The sequence below is a fragment of the Hylobates moloch genome, unplaced genomic scaffold, assembly GCF_009828535.3.
Source record: "Hylobates moloch isolate HMO894 unplaced genomic scaffold, HMol_V3 SCAFFOLD_10, whole genome shotgun sequence".
Lineage (NCBI taxonomy): Eukaryota > Metazoa > Chordata > Mammalia > Primates > Hylobatidae > Hylobates > Hylobates moloch.
The window spans coordinates 96,004,826-96,031,753 of NW_026652285.1; the positions used below are offsets into that span (position 1 = coordinate 96,004,826).

The 26,928-nt window shown below is 36.0% G+C and overlaps 1 protein-coding gene and 2 pseudogenes across 9 annotated transcripts in view; 2 read left to right on the forward strand and 1 right to left on the reverse strand.

The window, feature by feature from the left end:
* DENND1A (DENN domain containing 1A) overlaps positions 1-26,928 on the reverse strand; it is a 551,140-nt gene that overhangs the window by 450,413 nt on the left and 73,799 nt on the right. The gene's annotated exons all lie outside the window — the stretch shown is intronic.
* LOC116476012 (U7 small nuclear RNA) lies at positions 18,397-18,453 on the forward strand (annotated as a pseudogene).
* LOC116475638 (phosphatidylinositol-glycan biosynthesis class F protein-like) lies at positions 19,013-19,807 on the forward strand (annotated as a pseudogene).

The window sequence follows — 26,928 nt, forward strand, 5'->3', positions numbered from 1 at the left end:
TAGCAAGACTAATAAAGAAGAAAAGAGAGAAGAATCAAATAGATGCAATAAAAAACGAAAAAGGGGATATCACCACCGATCCCACAGAAATACAATCTACCATCAGAGAATACTACAAACACCTCTATGCAAATAAACTAGAAAATCTAGAAGAAATGGATAAATTCCTCGACAAATACACCCTCCCAAGACTAAACCAGGAAGAAGTTGAATCTCTGAATAGACCAATAACAGGTTCTGAAATTGTGGCAATAATCAATAGCTTACCAACCAAAAAGAGTCCAGGACCTGATGGATTCGCAGCTGAATTCTACCAGAGGTACAAGGAGGAACTGGTACCATTCCTTCTGAAACTATTCCAATGGATAGAAAAAGAGGGAATCCTCCCTAACACATTTTATGAAGCCAGCATCGTCCTGATACCAAAACCTGGCAGAGACATAACCAAAAAAGAGAATTTCAGACCAATATCCTTGATGAACATTGATGCAAAAATCCTCAATAAAATACTGGCAAACCGAATCCAGCAGCACATCAAAAAGCTTATCCACCATGATCAAGTGGGCTTCATCCCTGGGATGCAAGGCTGGTTCAACATATGCAAATCAATAAATGTAATCCAGCATATAAACAGAACCAAAGACAAAAACCACATGATTATCTCAATAGATGCAGAAAAGGCCTTTGACAAAATTCAACAACCCTTCATGCTAAAAACTCTCAATAAATTAGGTATTGATGGGACGTATCTCAAAATAATAAGAGCTATCTATGACAAACCCACAGCCAATATCATACTGAATGGGCAAAAACTGGAAGCATTCCCTCTGATAACTGGCACAAGACAGGGATGCCCTCTCTCACCGCTCCTATTCAACATAGTGCTGGAAGTTCTGGCCAGAGCAATCAGGCAGGAGAAGGAAATAAAGGGTATTCAACTAGGAAAAGAGGAAGTCAAATTGTCCCTGTTTGCAGATGACATGATTGTATATCTAGAAAACCCCATCGTCTCAGCCCAAAATCTCCTTAAGCTGATTAGCAACTTCAGCAAAGTCTCAGGATACAAAATTAATGTACAAAAATCACAAGCATTCTTGTACACCAATAACAGACAAACAGAGAGCCAAATCATGAGTGAACTCCCATTCACAATTGCTTCAAAGAGAATAAAATACCTAGGAATCCAACTTACAAGGGATGTGAAGGACCTCTTCAAGGAGAACTACAAACCACTGCTCAATGAAATCAAAGAGGATACAAACAAATGGAAGAACATTCCATGCTCATGGGTTGGAAGAATCAATATCGTGAAAATGGCCATACTGCCCAAGGTAATTTATAGATTCAATGCCATCCCCATCAAGCTACCAATGACTTTCTTCACAGAATTGGAAAAAACTACTTTAAAGTTCATATGGAACCAAAAAAGAGCCCGCATCGCCAAGTCAATCCTAAGCCAAAAGAACAAAGCTGGAGGCATCACGCTACCTGACTTCAAACTATACTACAAGGCTACAGTAACCAAAACAGCATGGTACTGGTACCACAACAGAGACATAGATCAATGGAACAGAACAGAGCCCTCAGAAATGATGCCGCATAGCTACAACTATCTGATCTTTGACAAACCTGACAAAAACAAGAAATGGGGAAAGGATTCCCTATTTAATAAATGGTGCTGGGAAAACTGGCTAGCCATATGTAGAAAGCTGAAACTGGATCCCTTCCTTACACCTTATACAAAAATTAATTCAAGATGGATTAAAGACTTATATGTTAGACCTAAAACCATTAAAATCCTACAAGAAAACCTAGGCAATACCATTCAGGACATAGGCGTGGGCAAGGACTTCATGTCTAAAACACCAAAAGCAATGGCAACAAAAGCCAAAATCGACAAATGGGATCTCATTAAACTAAAGAGCTTCTGCACAGCAAAAGAAACTATCATCAGAGTGAACAGGCAACCTACAGAATGGGAGAAAATTTTTGCAACCTACTCATCTGACAAAGGGCTAATATCCAGAATCTACAATGAACTCAAACAAATTTACAAGAAAAAAACAAACAACCCCATCAAAAAGTGGGCAGAGGACATGAACAGACACTTCTCAAAAGAAGACATTTATGCAGCCAAAAAAACACATGAAGAAATGCTCATCATCACTGGCCATCAGAGAAATGCAAATCAAAACCACAGTGAGATACCATCTCACACCAGTTAGAATGGCCATCATTAAAAAATCAGGAAACAACAGGTGCTGGAGAGGATGTGGAGAAATAGGAACACTTTTACACTGTTGGTGGGACTGTAAACTAGTTCAACCATTGTGGAAGTCAGTGTGGCGATTCCTCAGGGATCTCGAACTAGAAATACCATTTGACCCAGCCATCCCATTACTGGGTATATACCCAAAGGACTATAAATCATGCTGCTATAAAGACACATTCACACGTATGATTATTGCGGCACTATTCACAATAGCAAAGAGTTGGAACCAACCCAAATGTCCAACAACGATAGACTGGATTAAGAAAATGTGGCACATATACACCATGGAATACTATGCAGCCATAAAAAATGATGAGTTCGTGTCCTTTGTAGGGACATGGATGAAACTGGAAAACATCATTCTCAGTAAACTATCGCAAGGACAAAAAACCAAACACCGCATGTTCTCACTCATAGGTGGGAATTGAACAATGAGAACTCATGGACACAGGAAGGGGAACATCACACTCCGGGGACTGTTGTGGGGTTGGGGGAGGGGGGAGGGACAGCATTAGGAGATACACCTAATGCTAAATGACGAGTTAATGGGTGCAGGAAATCAACATGGCACATGGATACATATGTAACAAACCTGCACATTGTGCACATGTACCCTAAAACCCTAAAGTATAATTAAAAAAAAAATTATGGAAAAAAAAAAAAAAGATTATTTAGTGCCTCAGGAAAAAGATTTTATTGTGACCTTGAATAATTTCATTAATGGATTGAGGCATTAGTTACCTCATAAGGAAAATGGGGATAATACTATCTTCCTCACAGAATGAATATTATGTTTAGGAGCTATTATAACAAACACAGACCACTGCCTAAATAGAGGGCTCTTTCCTAAAAAGGCTAGCTGGATATCCATTTCCCATAAAGAAGAACTAAGATTTATAACACTGTTCACATTTTTAAAAATAGAACACATAAATAAAATTAAAAACAACTGTTCAAAGGCAACAAAGCATTATGCCCCCCCAAAAAAATTATATATATTATATACATATATAATATATATTACACACACACACACACACACACACACAGAGAGAGAGAGAGAATTACACAGAATAAATCTCCAAAAAAAAAAAAAGAGGCTGAGGTGGGAGGAACACCTGACCCTGGGAGGTAGAGGCTGGTGATGCAGTGAGCCATGATCATGCCATTGCACTCCAGCCTGGGCAACCAGAGTGAGACCTTGTCACACACACACGTACACGTACACACAGACACAAAATTCTAGCATTTACGAACATGTTTCTCCCAAGGATATGGGTTGATTACTGAAGACGCAACTAAGAGGCTCCAAGGTGATCAGAGGTTTCAAATCCCCAACGGGATGAAGAGGACAAAACTGTAATTTTTTGCAGGGCCCACAGAAGAGAAGAGGTCCCAGTAAGTGCTTTAGGCTTTGGGTTGCACCTCAAATAATTATACCTCATGAGACGGGTAAAAAGGAAATAGATGAATCCTCAGAGACTAAGCTCATCTTCAAATCACCTAAACCCCTAATTGGGAAGGAAGGAAGGATGGAGCAAGGGGATGAGAAAGTTGCTAGCATGACTAGCCTTAAAAAACAAAATTAATATAAATCCTCTCTGGAGGAGGATAATATTACCCTAGACCTTAAAATATACTGGTTTTGAATATACAACAATTAGCACTCAATAAAAAATAACCAAGCAAACAGGGACAAAAGAAAGGTGACAACAGAGATTGAAAGCAATAGAAACAGACCCAGAAGGGATTCAAATAATACTGGCCTCAGACACAGAGACTGAAATAACTTTGCTCAGCATGAGAAAGAAAGAAAGAGGTGGAAGGGAGAGAGAGAGGGAGATTAGATGGAAGACAGGCAGGGGAAGAAAGTTTAAAAAGATTGAGAATTTTGCATAAAATTAAAACTGATAAATTAGATTTTAGAACAAAAAAATGAATTAATAACTCAGTGGACAGTAGATCAGTTGAAGAAAAAAACTAGTGAACAGATAGATCAGAAAAAAATATCTAGATTAAGCCCAAAGAGATAACACTGAAAAACAGAAGGGAGAGTAAGTTATATATGAACTACTGTGACTAGGTCTAACTTGTATGTCATTGGAGTCCCAGAAAAAAAGAGAATCAGCTTACAAGAAATAATAAGTAATGTTAAGAAATACCCAAAATACATACCAAAAAATCAGATCCCAGATTCAAGAAACACTCTAAACCTCAAGCAGGACAAATGCAAAGACATTAACACCTATACTAATCATAGTGCAACTGCTAAAAATAAAAAATGAAAAGGAAAAACTTAAAAGTAGCCACAAAAAAAAAAAAGAAAAAAAATTGCCATTAAAGGAACACCCATAAGACTTACAGACAACTTTCCAGCAGAAACAATGTAAGCCAGAAGACAATGAGATGATATTTTAAAGATCCTGAAAGAAAATAAATGCCAAGCTAGATTTCTATACCCAATGAAAATATCCCAAAGGGAGATTCTGACAAGAAGGCTGCAGAACTGTCATACAGTTTCTAAAACTCTGAGTTCCTAAAGATAGGGATCTCTTCTAGGACAAGGACCTACAGCGAAGTGAAGCTACTGGAAGTAAAATCAAAATTGAACAGTATAGAGACCATAGAACTGAAGTAAAGAAAAAGTTCAGGAAAAGGCAAGAGAAGGGAGCGGAGCCAGGCAAGATTAGGCCGCAAATTATATGCTTTTAAGCATCACAGGAAAACTTCACAAGAGATAGCACAGTGAAGTATAACAGCTAGCTACTTCTCTTCCTAAAAGTTCAGAAAAACTAATTTCACATATAAATGAGCAATAAATGAGTGTTAATGTAAGATCCTATAGGAAGTTATGATTAGAAAAATCAGAATAAGATTCAGACTAATGTCCCTAGAGACAATGAAAGCATGATAGACAAACATCAACACAAAATAAAAACTGTAACCTTCCTTTCAAATTAGTTAAAATACTTTAAGAAAATTACACATGACATGAAATAATACACAAATCAGAATTATAAAAATGTAAAAATGAGGTGATGAACTCAGGAAAAAAATTCAGACTTAAAAAAATCATTTCCAATATGAAAACCAATTAGAGAAAACACAGTAACAACAACAACAACAACAACAACAAACCACAACAGATAATGCCTTAAGAGAAACAGAAGATAAAAGGAGATAAATTCAAAAAATCCTGAGGAAATAGCTAAAAAGGATTCAAAGTAAAGTGACAAATTTGAAGATAGGAAAAGAAAATCAAACAGGTGGATAATAAAAGGCAAAAGAAGAAATCAAAAGCAAGGAAACAAATACAAAAAAAACTGATACAAGAAGAAATAGAAAATCTGAATAGGTATAATAACTATTAAATAAAAGGAACACATAATTAAGACATGTTTAATGGAGAAAACTACAAGCTCTTATGGCTTCATTAGTAAGTTCTTCCAACGTTTTAAGGAACAACACATATCAATATCACACCAAATTTTCCAGAGAAGAGAGAAAGAGGAAACACTCGTTTTGAGGCCAGTAAAACCTTGATACTAAAATCTAAAGACAATACAAGAAAGGAAATTTATCCCTCATTTAAACACTGATGTGAAAATTCTAAACAAAATTTTAGCAAAAAGAATGCAGCAATATATTAAAGAATAATACACGACAACCTACTTGAGTTTATTCCAATAACACAAAGGAGATGTCTTAATCTGATAAAGGTTATCTATTTTTAAAAACTGTGTCTCACCTGAATGTTCATCAAAATGGATAAGCAAATTGTAGTATTTATACAATGGAATACTACTTACCAATAAAAAGAATAAACTGCTGACTGGTGAAGCAATAAGGATGATTCTCAAAAAATCTTTATGTTGAGTGAAAGAAGCCAGAACCAAGAGAATTCCATTTCCATAAGGAAATGCTATAAAATACCATTTCTGTAAGGTTTAAGAAAAGCAAAACTAATCTATGGTAACATAAATCAGAACAGTTGTCTCTGGTGGGGTAAAGGAATTGGAAATAACTAGAAGAGTATATGGGAAACTGAGCTACATCTTGACTGAGGTGTTAATTACGTAGGTGTATACATGTTTCAAAATTCAAACTGTATGCTTCAGATTTGTTCATTTTACTATATGTGAGTTATAAATCAATCAAAAAACTCAATTAAAAAAACCTATAGCCACCGTGGTACTGAAAGGTGAAATGTTGAAAGTTTTCCCTTCAAAACAGGGAAAAGAGGGCCGGGCACAGTGGCTCACAACTGTAATCCCAGCACTTTGGGAGGCCAAGGCGGGGCGGATCACCTGAGGTCAGGGTTTGAGACCAGCCTGGCCAACATGGTGAAACCCCATCTCTACTAAAAATACAAAACAAGTAATTGGGCATGGTGGCAGACACCTGTAATCCCAGCTACTTAGGAGGCTAAGACAGGAGAATCACTTGAACCCGGGAGGCAGAGGTTGCAGCGAGCCGAGATCACCCCACTGCACTCCAGCCTGGATGACAAGAGTGAAATTCCATCTCAAAAATGAAAAAAAAAAAAAAAAAAAAAAAAAACAGAAAAGAATAGGAAATCCTGCCATCATCAATCTCATTAAACATTATACTGCTGGTCCTAAGCCCATGTAATAAGAACAAGAAAGGAAGGCATAAGGATTAAAAGAGGAAATAAAACTATTATTTGCAGACAACATGATTGTGTTTAAAAAAATACACTATCTACAGAAAAATTATTGGAATCAATAAGACAAAATACTACGTCAGGTTTAAAAATGTGACTGTATTTCAACACATCCACAAATATTTAGAGTATGAAATTCAAAGATACCATTTACAATAGCAGAGAACACCAAATACCCAGAAATAAATATAATGAAAATAAGCAAGACTTATACACGAATATCTATAATAACTGAAAGAAATGACAAAAGGACCTAAATTACATAAAGGAATCTGTCATGTTCATTATATAGTCTTCATGTGAAGACTAAATATGTAAATAATCAAATCTCCTTACATTTATATCAATTCAATGAAATCCCAATACAAATCTTAGCAAGGCACTTTAAGGGAAATTAACAAACCAATTCAAAAATTATATGAAACTACAAACACCAATAATAACCAAGAAAAAACTTTTAACAATAACAAAATGGGAAGACTTAGTCTACTAGGTATTAGAACTTATTATAAAGCTTCAATAATTCATTCAGCTGGTAGTGGTACAATAGATAAAGAGACCAGGAAGAGACCCCTGCATACATGGACATTTGATTAATGAAAGTGGCAATGCAGAAAAGTAGAGAAAGGATGATCTTTGCAATAAATAGTGCTATGTCTACTGAAGATTCATATGGCAAAATAATAATAATCTCAGCACTCTGGGAGGCTGAGGTGGGTAGATCACTTGAGGTCAGGTGTTCAAGACCAGCCTGGCCAACATGGTGAAACCATGTCTGTACTAAAAGTACAAAAATTAGACAGGCATGGTGGTGAGCGCCTATAATCCCAGCTACTCAGCAGGCTGAGGCAGGAGAATCTCTTGAACCCTGGAGGTGGAGGTTGCAGTGCGCTGAGATCATGCCACTGCACTCCAGCCTGGGCAACAGAATGAGACTCCATCTCCAAAAAAAAAAAAAAAAAAAAACACAACAATAATAATAAGTGAGGTGATGGACATGTTGATTCACTTGATTTAATCATTCCATATTGTATACATATATCAAAACATCACATTGTACTCTATAAATATATAAAATGATGATGTCAATTAAAAATAATACTAATTTTTAAAAGAGTGGAAAGATAAGCCACAGAGTACAAGGTAAATTACAACACACAACCAAAGAAACTGTATCTAGAGTATACAAAGAATTCCTTAAAAATAACAACAAAACAACATAGCCAAATAACCAGCAGGTACATTAAAAGATGTTCAACTTTACAGGTAATTAGGAAAATGCAAATTAAAACCAAAGCAAAATACACTACACATTCATTCAGAATGGCTAAAATTAAAAAGACCTTTAATAGTAAGTGCTGGTGATGATATAGAGCAAGAGGAGCTCACACAGCAGATGAGGATGCAAATCAGTTCCACCACATTGGAAAACTTGGCATTTTAGGCTAAACATACACAAACAATATGACCCAGAAATTTCACTCCTATGTACATACCAAACAAAAGTGGGAGTATATATAAACACCAGATATATTCACTATAATGTCATAGCTCCATTATTTGAAATAACCAAAACCAAAGCGGAAACATAAATGTCTACAGGCAGTAGTAGAATGGATCGATTGTGGCATATTCATATTATGGAATAGTGTATAGCAATGAAAAGGAGCAAACTATAGGTGCACACAACAAGGATAATCTCACAAATATAACTGTTGAGCAAAAGAAACCAAGTAAAATATTAAATATACTCATGACTCCATCTATATAACTCCATGTATATATGTTGAACAACAGGTAAAAATGATCAATGCTATTAGAAGTTAAGATAATGGTTTTAGCTGGGCACATTTGCTCACATTGTAATCATAGCTACTCAGAAGGTTGAGGTGGGAAGACCATTTGAGCCCAGGAGTTCAAGACCAGCCTGGGCAGCACGGCAGGAAATTAGCCAGGTTGGGGGTCCAGGGGAGCGGTCCATGCCTGTAGTCATGACTACTCAGGAAGCTGAAGTAGGAGGGTCCTCTGAGCCCAGGAGTTTGAGGCTACAGTGTGCTATGATTGCGCCACTCACTCCGGTCTGAACAACAGTGAAACCTCATCTCAAAAAAAAAAAAAAAAAGAAAAAAAAAAAAAAAAAAAAAAAGGTAATGGTTCTCTAATTGAGGGAGTGGTGTTTGGAAAGACACATAAGGATGGCTGGCAAGATGCTTACTAATGATCTATGTCTTGACCTGGATGTTTTAACTTTGTGATAATCCATCAAGCTGTTAACTTTTATTTCTGCATTTTCCTGTTTGTTCCTGTTTTTTTATGTTATAAAAAAGTTTTTCTAAACATAAAAACAAAAACAATTAGCTGGAAAAAAAATTAGAATTTTACACTTTTTGGCAGAAAATTTTTTTCTCCACAAATTCCTTGTGGGGGGGGGCGGTGGGAGGGGGTGAAATTTCCTATGATGATCAAATGAGAACCCTGCCAATTCCTAATTCCCAGGACATACTCTGAGCTTTTTCAGGCATAATATATGAATTTCAGAAATGGTTAGTAAAAAAAAGTCATCATGAGCTTCACTAACAGTAAATATTCCTGAATTTGCCTCCATGTTTGATATAATTATTTAACTGGGAAAAAGAAATAGCCTATATATTTTTCGGTACCTAAGCTTTCTAGTAAGCAAATGAGAGATAGATATACACCTTTCAGACTTTAGAAAGATCTTTTGTATTGATAACTCACATCAATGGGTCTTAAAACCAGCTTCAGGCCGGGCACGGTGGCTCATGACTGTAATCCCAGCACTTTGGGAGGCCAAGATGGGCAGATCACGAGGTCAAGAGATCGAGACCATCCTGGCCAACACGGTGAAACCCCGTCTCTAAAAATACAAAAATTAGCTGGGCATGGTGGCACATGCTTGTAGTCCCAGCTACTCGGGAGGCTGAGGCAGGAGAATTGCTTGAACCTGGGAGGCAACCGTTAAAGGAAGCTGAGATCACGCCGCTGCACTCCAGCCTGGCGAAAGAGCGAGACTCTGTCTCAAAAAAAACAGGCTCAAATAGAATACAGTTGTCTATTTTTTATTATCACTACTGTTAAATGAACAAATGCTTGATTTTTAAATCCTTGATACAAATTGAGACATTTGATATATCTTTGCCAAAAGAAAATAGATAAAAGGAATCTACCTCCTCCACAATTCAGCAAGCACCAAAAGAAGTTAATTTATTCAACACATAAGGGTCACAACAGAATAATAAAAGCAGTCATCATTTACTGAGCTTTACCATGTTCTGGACACTTGCTAAGTATATAAGAAACTCACTTCATCCTCACAACAACACTATGAGGAGGAATAAATTATTTTCCCCCATTTTACAGATGAGGAAATTGAGGCTTAGAGACATCAAATAATTTGCACCATTAATAAAGCAAGTAGCAGAGGGAGCTTTCAGTCAGTTCATTGGTTTGGTGTGAAATACCTGATTTCTATTTTCTACTTTGTGTCTTTTTTTGTTTTAAAATTTTAAGCCTAAGAACTATGAAATGCAGAGAGCACGTCTGTATGTGCTTACATAGATACACACGCATAGGGGTTTTAAAGCCCCAAACTACTCACACGTCATAAGCCCTGTATATAGCTCTGCACCAGAACAGAGCTTAGGTTTTCTCCAAGAAACAAAACGGACTTCTCAATGATAGACCAGCAAGCCAAAGCACCGCATATAGTAAGTCTACAAAGCATTAACTGGATTAATTAGCAAGGGATTTGAGAAGCAGCTTGGAGCTAGGAAACCAAAACACTAAATTGTTTAAATACTTTGGCAAAAGATCAAGGTTTCTAGGCAGCACTGGGTCTCCTTCCATCCTTTCCGTTCCATGTTTTAACACATTTAACCTGTCTGAGGTAGTTTTTCATGAGATATGAATGACATTGTCAAAATACCAAAAAGAAAAGAGAATTTAAAAAATACTGCAAGCTGTTACCAATTCTGCCAACAGGCAAGAGCCCAGGCAACATTAATTACAAATCAATCGCTTAGGACATAAACAGCTCTTATCACTGGTAAACTCTCCCTCTAAAATAACTTGCTTTAGAGGGGAAAAAAAACAAAGCAAATGTCTCTTCTATTATACTTGGTGAACTAATCAGGACAAAGAAACCAAATAAAACAGGAGAAAATGCACCAAATAGTAAACGTGAAAAAGGAATCCTAGCTAGATGAACGCCTGGAATGCTACCGGAATAGCACTGTCATTTAGAAATAACGAAGAGGAAGTGGTCAGGGTAGGGACACTAGCTGAATGGGTTTCTGGTTTCCAGGAAGTAAGAATTTTTACAACGCAGCTGATTTTCACAAACACATATGGCAGCAAAATGATAAAAGGCGGCTTTCAACAATACAATCATGGGAGAGGTGAGGGGAATCTGTGTCCCTCTAGTAATGAAGGCAGTTTTGTAATGGTCAGGCACACTCATCACAGCCCTCACCACCGCCACACACACAACTATCCAATCATAATAATACATTTCAAAAATCAAAGGATCCTTCCAGAAGTCTAGTTCATCTAGACCCTATCCACAAACTACTATTAGTTTACCTAATTCTTTATCTTGGATATCTGCATTTTCCTCTTGACTTCCAGGAAAAAAAAAATAGAAAAAACCTGAATACCTTTCTACTGCAAAAACTCTCAAAACACACTCCTCCACTACACACTTCGTTCACTCCGACAGAAAAATATTAGTAGAAAAGAATCACTAACTTTCCATCAAAATACATTCTGCCTTCTGTTAGGTCCTTTGGGTTTCTTGAGGATATGGTAAAAAGTGGTATATGGTATATATGCTATATAAAAGTGGGGAGAGCTTCAGCTATGAAGCCTGGCAAAAGTGAGACGGTTAGGGGTCGTTTTCTTAACCTCCCTCAATAAAATGAGGAAGAAGGGCTATCTCGGAATTTGAGAATGAGAGATCTGTGTGTAAAGTATCCAGCAAGGTGTCTGACACACAGTAGGTGTCTGGCAGTTACTATTATTATTTCTCCTTGGTTCCGGGGACATGGTATGTTAAGTTTCAGGATAACATAAATTCTTTCCTGAACCAGAAATTTTATTGACAATTAGATAAACAAGCTGCTAGCAGATTACGGTAGGGTGCTATCTGTTGATCTTGAACAAAATTTATGTCCAGGGCACTGTATGTATGTACACAAAATGTATGTCCAGGGCACTCAGTATGTCCAGGGCACTGTCTCCAAAAGTTTCACAACACTCACATCAATTGTGCACTTTCATAAAATAACTACGAGGAAAGGCTAATGGGCAATAATACCCCTGGGCTCACATATGAATTAAGACTGAAGGAAATCAGGGAGTTCACAGTGCAGCCAAGCTCACACAAATTTCTTGACTATGGGTATTTTATTCACCAGAGTTGGCTTACTATGAGAGAAAAAGTAATACAAGTTCATTTCTTCAATCAAATTATAGAGGGGAAAAATATGGTTAAGAAGAAAAAAAGCTAATATAGTTTTTTACAAAAATAAAAAGAAAAGGATATATAATAAAATACCAAAAGAAAGGTAGCCAAAAGGGTGTTTAGGTAAAATATATTATAGTTTGAGTCTAAGTTTTTAATATTTCATATTAGAGAATTTTTAAGTGACTTAATATCACATGCTATTCATTTCAAATTTGAGGAAATACTAAAATGTTATTGCATATAACAAATTTCTATACAGAAAAATGTATACAAGTATACATTTTTATAAATAATTTTTAATGTTATCTTACAAATAAAAGTTGTTTATTCACATTACAAAATTTCCCAGACTTTTTCAAAAGAAGTTCATTCCCTTTCTGTTTCATTTAACAGATAATTTACAAAAATAATAATATAAAACGTTTTGGAATATTTATTGCATAAAATAGGCTACAATACAACTACATTTCTGTTATCTTCTATAGTTCCCTTACTAAACATATATTGAATATCTACTATGAGGAAAGTACTCTGAATACCTCATATTATTACATTTCTTATGCCATTAAATTCTCAAGATAATAAAATAGGCAGGGGATAGTAATTCCATATTACTGATGAGAAAACAGATCCAAAAAGGTCAAGTGCCTTGTCCAAGTCAGTTTACTGGCCAAGAAAGGGTCAGGATTTAAACTCCTCCCAACCGAGGATAAAGCCTGTGCATCTTATGTTTTGCATGCTGCTTTCCTATGTTCCTAGATTCTCTGCAATTAGAATAATCAAAGGGATCCCACCATTCCACTACATTCACAGACACCAGTGTCTCATCACTCAACAGAGATACTTCACAATTAGCACCCCCGTGCCTGCTCCCAAGAGGATCGACCATCTTTCAACAAACCAGGTCAAGTTAAAGGAGAAAACATAACTTCAAAATATTCTTGTTGCTTTAGCATAACCCAGAAACAATCAGATACCTATCCAGGGGTAAAGTATGGATACAAACATTATATATATGTAGTTTTTCTGAAAACTGAAAAACCAAACTATTTTAAAATTACTGTTCAACCAGATACTACTATCCAGGGATAAGGTATGAATAAAAACGTTATACATATGTAGTTTTTCTGAAAACTGAGACACCAAACTATTTTAAAATTATTGTTCAACACTATATAAAGAAAGGCTAAAAGCACAATTTGGGAGCCCTGACTCTATCGATGGCAATCTCAACCTAAACTGCAATGTCAGCACTCTTTTCATAAAGAAAAGGAAAAAATTAAGAAAGTTGAGAACCTGCCCAAATATAAAGACCAAGAAAAACAGTGCTAGTCTACTTTGACTTCATGTCTACTTTGACTTTATGATGGCATAAAACATATAAACCAATGCAATTTCTACATTATTCTGACACTGCTCCTGCACATGTTGTGGCAAAAAGACTGTACTATTTCTTTCATTCCTCCTATGAAACCTCTATGATGGGACCTATTAATAATCCCATTTTATAAATTAAAAATATGAAACAACTTGTACATCCTATCATCACACAGCTTATAAACTGGCTGTACCAGAACCAGGACTTATGCTTTTAACCAAGCCATACTGATGCAAAACCTTGTTCCAACAGAGAAGCTGAGCATTCCAGAAACACAACCTAACCATTAACCTTAAGCAGAGCTATTATAGACATAGGCAGCACAGTACAGACCTAGAATCGAATCAACAATCCACTGCTTACTAGCTGTATTACCTTAAGGCAAGTTACTTCATCTTTCTGTGCCTTGGTTTGTAACACTTATAAAATAAGGACAATAATTAATCTCTTATGGGCCCCAGGAAGAATAAGAAAAAATATACACATACTTGTTCATCTGTGTATATATGTATATGTCTGTGTATGTGTATATGTGTATATATATAATATGTATATACATATATATAAAGCAAATAGAAGCTTAACAAATGTTAAGTTACAGCCACGAGCTTTGCTCCATTTCAATACTCAGTTATAAGAAAAATGATGATACTTGAGGAGCAATTGCAGAATCTGCTAGTGCTTTAACTGAATCCTTAGAAAACTGAAATATGGACAAGTTAAAAAAAATAGCCATATCAAGAATCATTAGTCACAATAGATCAGACCTAAAGATTTCCCAAATGACCTTAAATTGCATTAGATATGTTGGCCAATCATTCAAGGTGGTACCTGGAAAGAAAACCTAACAAAGAAAATTTCTTTTTCCTTCTACATTCAGTTTCCTTGTACAGTGGCAAGTAGGATCCAATTATGGATTTAGACCCTCAGGAAGCCCTACCTAGGAAAACCTCATTCTGAAAGAAAATCACTTCACCCTCCCTCAGTGGCAGTGCCCAAACTCTCCCACTGTTTCCTCAGTTTGCAAATACCACAGATAACGGAAATATTTTATTTATAGGGAAGTCCATAGCACATTTAAGTAGAAATAATCTTTTTAGGTGTATTATCATCTCCACAAAAAGCCACACATGGGCAAGAGCCATATCTTTTCCATGCAGACATGTTTCACTCTGCTCATGCGGAAGGGGCAGTGCAGCAGAGCACCTGGAGGCCACAGGGACCATCCAGATCTGGGCTGAGCCACATGCTCGAATCGACCTTGGGTACAGACAAAAAGTGTCTGTTAACAGTGGGAAGCCAAGCTTGAAAGATCATATAGACCACTTTGAACCATTACCAAGATAAGTGGTAAACGAAGGAAGCCAGCAGAGGCAAAGCCATGATGAAAGAGATGAAGCCACCCTGGTGCATGACTTTCCGGTTCCAGTTGGTCCTCATGAAGCCCAGCTGGTTTTGCTTCCTGTTCTTCACTGTACAACAGACCTCTCCACCTCTATCCCTACCCTTCCCGAGCTAGTTTTAGTGAAATTCCACCCCTTGTATTCAAAAACGCCTTAACAAGGACATTAGCCCACTGCCTGGCACACAGAAGGGATTCAATTAAACACATTTTAAAAACAGGAGCACAAACCTTATAAAATACATGATGTTAGATGGGGCATTCTCATAATTACAGTTTCCTCGACAGACAGGCCGATTTCCCTTAATCCACTTATCCAATAATTGTTAAGGAAATAAACAGTATTTGACACAACACGACACTATTCCAATTTATCATCTAATAATAATTAAGCATTCAAAGCTTACAGTGAAAGCACAGCTCCACAGTTCATATTGTTCTTTTAAATTGAATAATTTGGAATCCTGTGAAGAGTTCCACCTTACAGCAGATTCCCTCATTCTTGTGCAAATACAATCTGTCTATCAACATATTAGCATTTCAATCACCCTTGTTTTTTTCATAACTGGGAGAAGCTGTCTTCATTTATTCCTATTGAGCATCTACCACCTATGAATTATTTCTGAAGCTAAGCAGTAAAATTGAATTTAAATCCAAGTAAATGAGAAACTGAAACTATTTTCAAAAATAAATGTAGGACACTGGTTCCAGTTGCATACTCCCAAATATTATAAATGTTCTTTAATGATTAATTTACTTTAAGATGAAAATAATTTCTTTTGAATTAAATTGTTATAATAGTTAGAAATGGAACATCAACCCCATGTTTCAAGGGTTTTTGTCTATTTTTTTTTAAGAATTCTGGATCAATTTATATTCCTGGAATAAATACATCCACCACTCAAAAAAAAATTTTTTAAGTCCTCTTTAAGCATCCCTTTAAGGTACTGACCATAAATGGTGTAATTTGCCCTGGACATCATTAAAATGTAAAGTTAATGAGGATTCAGCTGAAAACAGAAGGAATGTAACCTATTTTCAGGCAAAAGTTCTAACACAGCAATCAGAGGAAAAAGCTCTTTGATGTTTCTTTGTCTCTTCTCATTAATTTTTTTTGTCTCAAAAAAAAAAAAAGACTATTTAAACTTAAAAAAAAGCACCAAAGTTTAAACATGATAATTACAACAGAACTCCAATGAGGTCGTTAGAATTTTTTATGAGATATAAACAAGAATCAGTCATATATACATGGAGATAACACCACCTACCTGGCAGAGTTATTATAAGTTTTACAAATATTGTAAGTAAAATGTATAGCAGAATAGCTGACACATGAAAGGTACTCACTTATATTATCTCCCTCTTTGTCACACTCTGTCCCCAAGGGCCTAGCACAGTGCCGGTACAAAAATAGTAATCAAAGAGTCGCCATTATTATCATCACATATGCTGTATTTTTTTTCCTACTGAAGAACTCACTATATTAACCCTAACCTTCTTTCCAAGATTTATGCAAGACTCAGCACCTCCTGTCACTAGGCAGGTGGGGCATTATCCAAATAACCAGCATGGAGTAAACAGTCCCGTGTGACATTTTATCATGTGAAGTGCCTACACAGGTATAAATATTATATCTTTTCTGGTTTTATTGCCTCATTTTACAATTATGCTACTAAAGAGCAAAATAGCATGCAGAATGTTAAGTGGCATTCTGCTGCTTGGAGTTTCATCCCAAGGCTCCATTCAGAATAACAAATGTGGGAGCTATTTCATCTCTGCTCTATTGTGAAGAAAGTCATCACCTTTACTTAAATATATACGAGAGTTTGACTTTCTGCAACGCATTTTGTGGTAAGTGAAATCTTAAACCAAATGTGATAATTACCAAGGTGATGTCATTTAGGAAGTAGTATAGTGCTTTCCAGAGAGACCCTACCCTACACTTTGTTATTGTTATACCAATTCCATAATTCCAGTAAACAAAGCCTCATCAGCAATAAGTGGATCTATCCAAGATGATCCACCCTTAAATACCATGAGAATTTAGAATTTCTCTTCACCCAAACAAAAAATTATAAATTCAATAAACTATTCACAGTTATTTTAAATGTTAAGAGATCATCAAAATAATGTTTCTCCAGTAATTTTCATTTTAAAGGCATTCTCACATAAATTACCTAATTTTTAGTGTTTGTTCATTCCATAAATATTCACTAAATTTTCTTAATATTGAGATCTGGTCATACAGTGGTGAAGAAAATACTCGGTGATCGATACCCTCACAGAGTTTAAGGTCCAGTACAGAAGCTCAGACAAACTAATAACTGCACAAGTAACGTAACTATAAGCTATGATAACTGCCACAAGACTACAAGAAGCAGCTTACTTTGGGGATCTGAAAAGGTTCCCCCCTAAGGATGATTTAATGTCTGAAGTGAGACCTGAAGGACTTGGTTTGGGGAGGTGGGGGAAGGTGAGAAAGAGGTTTAGGATAATGATAGTTGAGAACAAATATCTAGTTTTTAAAGATATTTAGGTAAATCAATCAAATTTTTCTGATATATTGAACACAGAGGGTGAGCAGGAAGGCAGGTGACCAGGATGAAGGCAGTAGGTTTTTAGTTTGCATACTGGATTTTTTAAATGTGCTGCTCAGTGGAAGGGGACTAGAGCTTCATTCAGTTTAATGAGCAGATCATGAGTTAGAATTCAGACATTTTGAATTTCAGATACTTTTCAGGCATCCAAACAGGTTGAGAGCTCAGAAGAAATGTTTCATACCTCATTCATTTATTCAACATGCAATTCCCAAGAAACAATTTGTATTAAGTCCCGTGTTTCTCATTAGGGAAAAGAAGGTGAACAGGATGCTCAGCTGCCCTTTGAAAGATACAAGTATGTTGACAGATGTGTAGAAGTACACTGGAATTCAAAGGAAGGAAAGACTGAGTTTGTCTGGACAATCAGGGAAGGCAGTATGAAGAAAATTATCTTGAAGATAAATGCCAATTCCTCTAACAGGGAAAGAGAAAAGACATTTCAGACAAAGAAACAGCATCTGAAAATGACAATTACTTTGCAGTGGTTGCAAGTACAATGTATGAGAAGTGAGAAGTAAAAGAAAAAAAAACCGTGAGGACCATATTTGCAGAAATACAGAGGAGTAAGAGAATATCAATGTTACAGCTCTTTCAGAATTTGTCTAGGTTTTCTGGTTTAGCAGAATAAAAAAAAAGAGAGAGAGAGAATGCTATGAACAAATGTGTGCCAACAAATTAGATATATGAAATGGACAAATCTCTAGAAAAATACAAACTACCAAAACTGATTCAAGAAGAAATAGAAAATCTGAATAGACCTATAGCAAGAGATTGAATTACTAGTTTGAAAACTTCCCACCAAAACAGATGAACTCAGATGACTTTACTGGAGAATTCTACCAAACATTTAAAGAATAATGAATACCAATTCTTCATAAACTCTTTCAAAAACTAAAATATGAAGAAAAACTTTCCAATTCATTCTACAAGGCCAGTATTATGCTGATACCAAAAGCAAACAAATATAAGAAAACTAAAAATGCAAAAATACTCAATATATTAATACTAGCAAACCAAATCCAGCAACACAAAAAAAGGATTACACACCATGACCAAGTGAGATTTATCCTAAGAATGCAAGGTTGGGTGCCTGCATTAGGGCCAGGACAGCCCTTCCCACATGACAGTAGCATGCAGTAGTTCCCCAAGTCCCTTCCCCAAGCAAGAGAGATAGCCACTCAAGAAAATACCATGAAAGATACTGACATCAAAAAACTACTTTATACCCATATTTTATGCATATTTTCAGTTATCCTAAGTGTCTTCATTCCATCATTCTTCTTGGAGAACTTTTCAATATTGCAAACACACTTGACATGGTTGTGCATATGTTCTGGTTTTGTAGCTGCTGTCAATCTAGTATTATATTTAGTAGTGAAACCAAATACATCCTCTAAAAAGTTCATTATCACACAAGGTAACTTGATTTTTGAAATGCTGTATCTACCTTCTTTTGTCCTGTTTCTCCTTCCATGTAATTTTTGTTCTATATGGAGCTAAAAGAGTTGGTGTTGGAAACATTTTTATTTGCAGTCATTTTGTCTACTTTTACCACTGTACCTTATGTTTGTTAGAACCAAATCTCAAAAGCATGGCTTAAGAGTTTTCAGTAGAAATGGAGTTACAGCCATTTGGGAGAATAGTCTCCAGATCATTACAATTTCTAGTTTTGTAGGAGCATAACTTGAAGCACTGCCAATACCACTGAGTGGAGAAAGACCATGGCAGGTATGGCCCATCTCCTATATGCTTGGAGCGACCTTTAGCAACATGGATGGACTTGTTATTTTACCATTCTGGACATACTGGAATATAAAGCAATTTCTATACAAGAACAATTAATTGGAACAAAGGGAGAAAATATTCCTTTGCATAGATTCCACAGGGCTGTGCAAAAATGTATATAATCAAAGTCAAGTAGTTCCATTACAGCATTGTGTTTTACATAGTTACAACATGATGTAATTGTAGCTTTTTAAACCATGAAACTCCTTGGAGATTGTATCTTCTAGTTAAAATAAAGTACTTACAATAGAATTTTCAAAAACAAGAATGCAAGGTTGGTTCAACATCCAAAAATAGATTAATGTAATAAACCATATCTAGAGAATCATGAACAAAAATCACACAATCATCTCAAAAGACACAGAAAAAGCACCTGACAAAATCCAACATCCTTTCATAATAAATTAAACTAGAAACAAAACAGAACTTCATCAAGCTGATAAAGGGCATCTAAAAAACCTATAATTAATATCATAATTATGCCAAAAGACTAAATGTTTCTCTTTAAGATGCGGATGAAGAAAAGAATATTCATTTCTGCCACTTCTATTCAACACTGTATTGGCGGTTCTAGCCAGGGTAATTAGGTATGAAAAAGAAATAAAAGTCATCGAGAATGGAAAGAAAGAAGTAGTACTATCTTGATTTGTACATTACATAATCTTACACAAAGAAAATCCTAAGAAATTCACTAAAAACCTATTAGAACTAATAAACTAGTTCATCAAATCTGCAGGATAATAGATCAATATTTTTAAAAATCAATTCTATTTCTATACACTAACAAAGAACAATACAAAAAAATTCAAAATTTCCATTTACAGTAACATCAAAAAGATTAAGAAAAATAAGAGTAAATTTAACAAGAGAATTGCAAAATTTATACTCTGAAAACTACAAAACATTATGGGGAAAAAAACCCTAAACATTACCTTAACAAATGGAAAGATATCCTAAGTTCATGGATTGGAACACAATATTGTTAAGCTGACAATCCTCCCCAAATGAATCTACAGATCCAATTAAATCCCTACCAAAATCCCAGCTGGGCTTTTTGCAGAAATTGATAAGCTAATACTAAAATTCATATGGAGATGCAAGGGACCCAGAATAGTCACACAATCTTTAAAAAGAACAAAATTGGAGGATTCATACTTCTCAATTTTAAAATTTACTACAAATCTACAGTAATCAAGACAGTATAGTACAGCATTAGGATATGAATAGGATTCAGAGTCCAGAAATAAGTATTTGCAATTGTCAATTACTTTTCAACAAGGGGCCAGGCATGGTGGCTTATGCCTGTAATCCCAGCACTTTGGGAGGCTGAGGTGGGCAGATCACTTGAAGCCAGTAGTTCAAGACCAGGTTGGCCAACATGGTGAAACACCATCTCTACCAAAAATACAAAAAATTAGCCGGGCATGCTGGCACGCACCTGTAGTCCCAGCTACTCAGGAGGCTGAGACACAAGAATCTGTTGAACCCGGGAGGCAGAGGTTGCAGTGAGGCAAAGTTGTGCCACTACACTCCCGCCTGGGCAAGAGAGCAAGGCTCTGTCTCCAAAAAAAAAAAAAAAAAAAAAAATCAACAAGGAAACCAAAACAACTCAATGGAGAATTAATACTTTTCAACAGAAGGTGCAGGGGCAATTGACTATCTACATTTGAAAGAATAAAGTTAGACTCCTTCCTTATAAGCATATATAAAAATCAACTTGATTTGGATTGTAGGCTGGGGATATGGGTTCATGCCTTTAATCCCAACACTTTGGGAAGCTGAGGCAGAAGAATCGCTTGAGGCCAGGAGTTCAAGACCAGCCTGGCCAACAGAGCAAAACCTCATCTCTCCCTACCCACCCCCCAAAAAATTAAGTGGGTGTGGTGGCGTACACCTGTAGTCCCAGCTACTTGCAAAGCAGAGGTGGGAAGATTGTTTGAGCCTGGGAAGTTGAGGCTGCAGTGAGCTAAGATCATGCCACTGTATTCCAGCCTGGGTGACCAAGTGAGAACCTGTCTCAAAAAAAAAAAAAAAAAAAGAATGGATTATAGATCCAAATGTAAGAGCTAAAACCTAATAAATAAATAAATAAACAAACAAACTTAGAAGAAAACACAGAAATAAATCATTGTAACTTTAGGATGGGCAATGGTTTCTTAGGCACCATACTAAAGCACAAACAACAAAAGAAATATTAGATAAATAGGACTTCACTGAAATGAAAACTTCTGTTTCAGATGACACAAGAAAGAGAAAAGTTAACCTACAAAGTGGGAGAAAGTACTTGCAAGTCACATATCTGATAACAGGCTTGTATCTAGAATATATAAAGAACCCTTATAACCTGGTAATTTTTTAAAAGACTTAGTCACTGGATAGATATTTCTCCACAGAAAATACACAAGAAGCACACTAAAAGATGCTCAATATAATTAGGCATTAGAGAAAGGCAAATCAAAATAACAATGATATGTCACTTCACCCCCACTAGAATGGCTATAATAAAAGAGATAGACAACAGTATCCACTGACAAGAATGTAGAGAAATTGGAACCTTACACATTGCTGGTGGCTATATAAAATGGTGCAGCTGTTATGGAAAACAGCTTGGCAGTTACTCAAAAAGCTAAAAAATAGAATTACTGTATGATCCAGCAATGCCATTTCTAGGTATATACTCAAAGGAATTGAAAGCAGAAATGCAAACATATACCAACAATGAATGACATTGTTGATTGCAGCATTATTCACAATTGCCAAAAAGTGGAGATAACCAAAGTGTCCATCAACAGATGAATGGATAAACAACATGCAGTATATACATCTAATGGATAAATATTCAGCCATAAAGAGGAATGAAGTTCTGTACATACTATAACATGAATAAACCTTGAAAACATTAGGGTAAGTGAAATAAACCAGACAGAAAAGGACAAATAATATATGATTCCACTTATATGAGGAAATTAGAATAGGCAAATTCATAGAGACAGAAAGTAGGATAGAGGTTACCAGAGGTTAGGAAGAAGGGGAAAATGGAAAATTATTGGTAATGATTACAAAGTTTATATTTGAGGTGATGAAAAGATTTTAATAACAGATAGTGGTGATGGCTGCACAACAGTATAAATATAATTAATACCACTAAATTTACACTTAAAAATATTTAAAATGGCAAATTTTGTTATATATATATATACACATATTCTTCCACAATTTAAATAATATACCAAAACCATTAATTATATCTTTTATTAATGGGCAAATTGTGTGGTTTGTGAATATCTCAAGAAACTTATTAAAAATAATTAAAATTAAACACTAAATCAATGGGTTTTTTGTTTTCATTTTTGTAGAGACAGGGTCTCACTATTTGCCCAGACTGATCTCGAATTCCTGGCCTCAAGCAATCCTTTCACGTTGGTCTCCCAAAGTGCCAGGATTACCGGTGTATGCCACTGTGCCTGGCCATAAATGGTTTTAACAGCAATTAGACACAGCTGAAGACAGAACTAGTAAACTGGAAGAAAGACTTGAAGAAGTTATTGAATATATCAGAGAGAAACAGATTGAAAACGACAAAAAAAATGGTTTAAAACTGTAAAGGACAAAAAGAGAATGTCAGACATATGTGTAATCAAAGCTCCAAAAGAAAAAGAAGTTCTAAGTCCTCAGATTCAAATAGCTGGTCCTAACCAAGATATATGAAGAAAACTCCACTGCTAGACATATATCATTGCTAAACTAGAAAACAAGACACAAAAATATTAACTATAATGGAAAGGGACTTCAACAGCAATATCAGAATCCAGAAGATAATGAAATGACATCTCCAATATGAGGTTAGAATAAGGACATCTTCAGATAAACAAAACTAAGATATTTGCCACTAACAAAGAATATTATTCAAGCAAGAAGATTAGCCCAGATGAAAAAACTCTGAGATGCAAGAAAACATAAAGAACAAAGAAAATGGCCAGGCACAGTGGCTCACACCTGTGATCCCAGCACTTTGGGAGGCCGAGGCGTTCAGATCACTTGAGGGCAGGAGTTTGAGACCTGCCTGGCCAATATGGCAAAACCCTGTCTCTACCAAAAATACAGAAATTAGCTGGGCGTGGTGGCATGCACCTGTAATCCCAGCTACTCAGGAGGCTGAGGCAGGAGAATTGTTTGAACCAGGAGGCAGAGGTTGCAGTGAGCCAAGATCGCCCCACTGTACTCCAGCTTGGGCGACAGAGCAAGACTTCATCTCAGAAAAATAAAAAATAAAGAACAAAGAAAATAGAAAATACACAGATAAATCTAAACAAGCATTGGTTATATAAAAAAATCAATAATATCTTACAGGTTTAAAGTAAAATACACAATAATAAAAACTATATAAACAAGCAGGGAAATGATTAAAGTCAAAACAATATACAATCTTGTATTGTCCAGGAGGAGGGTAAAGATGCCAATTAAAGTTACATAAACATGCAAAAATTTCTCAGAAACTGTTGATTTGTATGGGCATACTTTGTTTTATTGCACTTCAAAGATATTGCTTTTTAAAAAAAAAAAACAAAAAACAAATTCAAAGAGTCTGACAACCCTGGATAGAGCAAGTCATTTCATGTCTCTGTGTCACATTTTGGTAATTTTTTGCAATATTTCAAACTTTTAAAATTATTATTATATCTGTTATGATGAACGGTGATCAATGATCTTTGATGTTACTGTTGTAATTGTTTTGGGGTGCCATAAACCATGCCCATATGAGATGGCAAACTTCGTCAATAAATGTGTGTGTGTTCTGACTGTTTCACCAACCAGCCATTCTCCCATCTTTCTCTTCCTTGGGCCTCCTTATTCCTTGAGACACAATAATATTGACATTAGGCCAATAATTCACCCTACAATGGCCTCTGAGTGTTCAAGTGAAAGGAGGAGTTGCGTGTCTTTAAATCAAAAGCTAGACATAATTAAGCTTAGCAGTGAGGAAAGCATACTGAAAATCAAGATAGGCTCAAAGTTAGTCTTCTTGTAGCAAACAGCCCAATTGCGAATACAAAGGAAATGTTCTTGAAGAAAATGAAAAGTACTACTTCAGTAACACATGAATGATAAGAAAGTGAAACAGCCTGATTGCTGATACATGAAAGTTTTAGTGGTCTGGACAGATCAAAACAGCCACAACATTCCCTTTCACAAAAGCCTGATCCACATCAAGGCCCCGACTCTCTTCAATTCTATGAAGGCTGAGAGAGGTGAGGAAGCTGCAGAAGAGTTTGAAACTAGCAGAGGTTGGTTCATGAGGTTTAAGGAAAAAAGCCATCTCCATAACATAAAAAAGTGAAAGGTGAAGCTGCAAATCCTGGTGTAGAAGCTGCAACAAATTATCCAGAAGTTCAAGCTAAGATCATTGATAAAGGTGGCTATGCTAACAACAGATTTTCAATGTAGATGAAACCACCTTATATTAGAAGAAAATGCCATCTAGGACTTTCATAGCTAGAGAGGAGATGTCAAAACCAGCTTCAAAGGACAGGATTAATCTTTTATTAGGGGCTAATGCAGCTGGTGACTTTAAATTGAAACCAATGCTCATCGACCATTCTGAAAATCCTAGGGTTCTTAAGTATAATATTATGCTAAATCTACTCTGCCTGTGCTCTATAAATGGAACAAAGCCTGGATGCCAGCACATCATTTTACAGCATGTATTACTATTTAGGTTGGTGCAAAAATTATTCTGGTTTTTGCCATTGAGTAATGACATAAACCACAATTCCTTTTCCACCAACATAATAAATAGTTTAAACCTACTGTTGAAACCTACTACTCAGAAAAAAAGACAATGCACCTGGTCATCCAAGAGCTCTGATGGAGATATACAAGGAGATGAAGGTTGTTGTCAGGCCTGCTAACACAACATCCATTCTGCAGCCCCTGGATCAAGGAATAATTTTGACTTTAAGTCTAAGAAATACATAAGGCTATAGCTGCAATAGATCGTTATTCCTCTGATGGGTTTGGGCAAAATAAACTGAAAATCTTCTGGAAAGAATTCATCATTCTAGATGCCATTAAGAACATTTGTGATTTGTGGGAGGTCAAAATACCAACATTAACAAGAGTTTGGAAAAAGCTGATTCCAGCCCTCATGGATGACAATGAGGTATTTAAGACTTCAGTGGAGGAAGTAATGCAGATGTGATAGAAGCTGCAAGAGAACCAGAACTAAAAGCAGAACCTGAAAATGGGACTGAATTGCTGCGATCTCGTGATAAAATTTGAATGGAGGAGAAGTTGCTTCTTACAAATGAGCAAAGAATGTCCTTTCTTGAGATGGAAACTACTTTTGGTGAAAATGCTGTAAACATTGTTGAAATGACAAGAAAGCATTTACAAAATTACACAAACCTGGCTGATAAACCAGTAGCAGCGTTTGAGAGGTTTCCAATTCTAAAAGGAGTTTGACTGGGGGTAAAATGCTATCAAAGAGCATCACATCCTACAGAGCGATCTTTCGTGAAAGGAAGAGTCAATCAATGCAGCAAACTTCATTGCTGTCTTACTTTAAAAAATTGCCACAGCCATCCCAGCCTTCAGCAGCCACCATCCTGACAAGCTGGTAGCGATCAACATTTAGACAAGATCGTCTGCCATCAAAAAGATTACAAGTTGATTGTTAGCAATTTTTAGCAATAAAATATTTTTAAATCATGATATGTACCTTTTTAAACATAATGCCATTATACAATTAATAGACAATAGTAGAGTATAAACATAACTTTACATGCATTGGGAAACTAAATAAATTTGTGACTCACTTTATTGCTCTATTCACTTTATTGTGGTCTGCAACTAAACTGAACCTGCAATATCTCTGAGGTATGCCTGTATTAGTTAACATTACGGACACTGAAAGCACATGACCTGGGTTCAAATCCCAGCTCTACTAGTTGATAGCTCTGTGGCCTTGGACAGATTACATAAGCTCGCCATGCCATGGTTTCCCCATCTGTAAAATTGAGACAGTAACAGTATCTATCCCATAGGGTTTTTGTGAGGATTAAATGAGTTAATATAGGTAAAGCATATAAAACAATGACTGGTATAAAATAAGCACTACTAAGTCATAGCCACCATTATTTTCAGTGTATCAGTTAAAGGCACAGAAATAGTATTTGAGTCCCAAATGATAAAAGGGAAAAAACTGAATGATTAAAATGCTTAATCCAAAAGAAAGGAATAAAAAAAATGAAGCATAAAAAGCATTTCCAGGGCCGGGCACAGTGGCTCACGCCTGTAATCCCAGCACTTTGGGAGGCTGAGGC